At 35.7% G+C, this 4,407-nt stretch overlaps 1 long non-coding RNA gene across 1 annotated transcript; it reads right to left on the reverse strand.

The window, feature by feature from the left end:
- Nucleotides 1-487: 487 nt before the first annotated feature.
- Nucleotides 488-4,203, reverse strand: LOC120455762. The gene is made up of 2 exons (XR_005616764.1): nucleotides 1,084-4,203; nucleotides 488-734 (listed from the first exon to the last, which is right to left on the reverse strand). It is a non-coding gene; the product is annotated as an uncharacterized LOC120455762 (long non-coding RNA).
- Between the last annotated feature and the right edge of the window lie 204 nt (nucleotides 4,204-4,407).

A 4,407-nucleotide genomic window follows, 5' to 3' on the forward strand; every position in this document is an offset into this window, starting at 1 on the left:
GTGTGTTGGGTGTAGTTTGGGTGTGTTGGCTGTGGATAGGTAGATAGGTAGGTAGGTAGCAAGTAAGTTGTATTTTTATGCAAATGTGCTAAGCGTGCGCCGTTGTGTATATTTCTTGCTTTTTTGCAGTTTGTTTTTTTGTTTGCTTTTGATTTGGGATTGCTTTGCTTTTGCTTTTGGTTTGCTTTGATTTGCTTTGCTTGGATTTGAATTTGCTGGCAGATTGCGCTTGACGCGATCTGATTCTGGTACTGTCGCGATCTCAATATCGATTTTCGATTGCTGGATTGCTATTCGATTTCGATTGGATACAGCAACTGATTGCACATGCACCGGAATCGGGAAGCACAGGGAAACGGGACTTAGGAGCAGAAGCAGGAGCCGCACAGCCTCAGCATTTTGAGAGGGCTGTTAGATCTTCCTAGTTGTTCGTTGTTGTTCTAGACGCTGATGATGTTGCTGCGGCAGATGCTGCTGCTGCAGTTGCTGCTGCTGCTGCTGGCATTTCTGGTTGCGATAGCGTTAATGATATAGCGATAACGGTAACGGTAACGGTAACGGCTACGATAACGGTTACGGTATAGCAGGATAGCGCAGGAGCGTCGGCTGAGCAGGTGCAGGCGGCTGAGCGCTGAAGCGATTCTTACAGTTTTACATTCGGCGCAGGGGGGAGAACGTAAGCAAAAGTTTACAAAATATTCCATATACGATTATTATCAATAATATGGTCAATGCTTAATACGTAAATCGAGAGTGGCATGTAGCGCAGATCCGGGGGCATAGGCAAAATCAAAATGAAGATTCATACGCATAAAAGAAATAAAAATAAAATCAAAACGAATACGATTAGTCAAAGTCAAAACATAATATAGATAGATACATATATATATAGAGAGAGAGAGATACATATATGGGAAAACCGACTGAGACTTGGCGTTTTTTTGTTTTTCTTGGGGAGCGAGAGAATTTATATAGTATAAAATATATATTCATATCAGAGGGCATTGTTAACGAGACGGAGACATAGATATAGGATAACCGGGGGTTTTGGGGAGGGGTTTTCTCGAGGGTTTTCAAACTCACCGTTCGCTGGATTATCACTAGCATCGCTTTGACTGCCGGGGCCGGATTTAACCTGTTTGGACTTCAACTTTCCAAGATTTTCAGTAAGTTGTGTGGGTATTCTTTTTTAAGTGTACTCTTGTTACTTTTCTCACTCGATTTATCGCTATATCTGCGATATAGTGTGTGCTCACGGAGATATGTGTATGCATTTCTTTTGGGGGGAGGTTGTGGGGGAGGGTGGGCAAGAGATCTAAACTACGCTAGGAGATGTCTGCAATGGAATGTGCTACTGGCATGGCATATATATATATGTATATATAGTATATTTACTGTGGGTTGTAATGGTTAATGACTCGGGTATGTGTGTATGGGGTTGTCTGTCTGCGTGTTCGACAAGAAAAGGGGGAGGTGCCAAGCCCCCCTCTTCGGAACGAAGGGTCTGGACTTAGATCTAGGTAACTAGCGCCAAGGCTTATGATTACGATAATTACGATAACTGTAGGAATAACGTAGTGACTAACTAGATCTAATGCCATCCCTTGCGAATAGGCCTACCCAAAATAAATTAATTAGTTAGAAGTACGAACACAAAGCAAATACTACCAGCTAGTCTAAAATGTATCAAAATGGGGCTTTTGGGACAAGTTGGTTGGGTTATTGCCTAGGAATCGATAGATTGGTAGATCGATAGATTGGTATATCGATAGAGATGGTGGTAGATTACAGCTAGAATTGTTCGAATGAATTCGAATTGCGCCATTGCTTGCGTTTATTGGTTAATGATTTCTTGGAAATTGATTTATTTTTTATTTTTATTGAATAACGATTATAAAACATTTCATTTTTAATCTTAACAACATTTCCATTTTTGTTTTGTTTTGTTTCGTTTTCTTTTGTTTTCATTATGCGTTCTTTTGTTTCTTTTAGTTTAATTTCTGTGTGTGAGTTTCGGTTTCGGTTTTCGTTTTCGTTTTTGCTTTGTAATATCTTATCGGGCGTAATACTAGATTTTTTGTCAATGGAGATTATTGCGACTGTTTTTCGTGTTCGAATCAAGTTTGTATTATAAGTACGTATGTATGTATGTTATTATCTGCTTTGATATCCTTATTAGTGACTGGGTCTTGTTCTTTGGTTCTGCATGATTGCTATTATTATTATTCAAAAATTATGCTATTGCTGATGCTAAATGACTGCGGTTCGGGTGGAGTTCTTCAAATTGAAAGTTCGATTCGATTCAGTTCTGTCCGGTCCGGTCCGGTTTGGTATTGTATGGTATTGTATTGTATGCTGGTGTGCGGTGTTGTCTCTTGAACTTCTAACTAAACCTAAACTTATTTCCTGGTAGGTTGAATCAAGGCCAAATTAGAATTGAAAATCAATTAATTTAAATGTTTTTTCATTTGCATTTGCTTTTTAAGTGTACGTTTTTTTTTTAAATCTCTATTTGCAGTCTTTGTCCTTAATAGAAATTTTCTTTCTTTTTGTTTGTTCTTGAAGCATTGAGAAGATTTTGAAAGATTTATTTATTTTTTTTTTTTGGTTTCTTTTTGTTGGTTTATGTTTTGATTTACTCGTACATAGCATATGGTAAATGTGTGTTGTTTCATTATAGTCCGTACAATCAAAATGGTTTTCATTATTTTTATATAAATATTCCTTTTTGTTTACGTATGCGTGTTAAGATTTTTTTTTTGTTAGGTTTGCAATTAAATTTAATGGAAAACTTGAAAAGATTGTTTTTGGTTGGAATTAAACTGGAGAAGTCGAATCTTTGTTGTGGCGTGTTAGTGTTATATTCGAAAATAATTATGCATCATAAGTTAGACTTTTCCTTTTGAGTTATTCGTGGTATTCATAACTTAGTTCTTGCTTTACAACGATATGTTTGCTTCTTCATCATCATCATCATTATCATCATCTTGTTCTTGTTCTCCTGCGATTCTATTCACTAATATATCGCCTAATGTTTTTCGATTTCGTTTAATGCATTTCGCTTTGGATTAAAGTAGGCTAGACTAGAGTTGATTTAAGTAGAGCGTAGAGTTGAGTAGAGCATAGTTCAAGCATATGAAAGTAATAAGAAAACCGAAAGAAGTGCGCTTTCAGCTCCTAAATCATGTACGTGAGTGTTTGTGTGTGTGTGTATGTGCTAGTATGCAGTATATATGTATGTGGGTGTATCTAATCGGTTAGCATTGATCGACTGATTGACTGATATCTGATTACTGATTACTGATCGAAAAACTCAACTGCAGCTGGGAGTGATTGATATGCCAAAGACGAAACTTAGGTTGAGCCCACACAAGATACTCGTACGTTACGAAACGAAATCAAATACGTATTTACAATTTAGAACTTTTCATTACATTTGGTTTTTTGAGCGCCAGCTAATACAATTACAATACGAACTAAGAATACAGAACTAGCGTTTTTGCTTCAGACTAGATCCTAGATCGAAAGGGATACGGTTTTTGGTTTCCGGTTTCCGGTATCGTTTCCGATTCCATTTCGATTCGACTAACTACGGATCTAAGGCCAAAATACAAATACCAGAAAATATATAGGTACATACAAGTATGGAATGAGTCGGATAATTCGAATAGCGAGTTTTCTTTTATTTTACTATTTACAAGGGGGAACTTAGGGTGGTGGAGGGCACAGGGGACTGTGCGAAATAAAAAACGGTTCGAAAACGCTTTTCTCAATTTATTTGCTTTGATATCGCTTCTTTATTGTGGGTTCGGATCGGATTGGATCAGCATGGGGTTCCGTTTTCCTAATCTTCTCACTGTTCATTCAGTTTCTCATGCTCGAGTGTCTTTGGTATGTTCAAGGTTTAAGTTTTTCATATTTTAGTCTGCGCTTAGTCTGCGATTAGCTAGCTTGTAATTCGGATGCAGCATATGCATATGTTTTAGATATGCTAGATATGCTACATGCTAAATGTATCTGTATATGTATATGCTGTTTATGTACAATTTGAAATTGTTTAGAATTTTACTTGTGTACTTAGCTTTAATTTAATTACATTAAATTTTTTGTTCATTTCGAATTAACTGTAATTTATTTAAACATATAATAACATTTCTTTTGCTGAACACATTTATTCCAAATTTTTTTTTCTTTTTTTTTTTTTTTTTTTATAATTTATGTTTTTTTTTTGTTAAGCTTTCATAAGTAAATATTAACACGATTTTCAATTTCTTGTTCTCCATTTTATTTGTGGTTTTAATTTTGGTTTCTTTTTTTTATTTTTGTTTAATTATAGTGGCTTATTTTGTGATTAAATCAAAGTCTTAAGATGTAGGACAAAATATGAACATATAATTGTAATAAATA

Source organism: Drosophila santomea, chromosome X, assembly GCF_016746245.2.
Source record: "Drosophila santomea strain STO CAGO 1482 chromosome X, Prin_Dsan_1.1, whole genome shotgun sequence".
NCBI classification, from domain to species: domain Eukaryota; kingdom Metazoa; phylum Arthropoda; class Insecta; order Diptera; family Drosophilidae; genus Drosophila; species Drosophila santomea.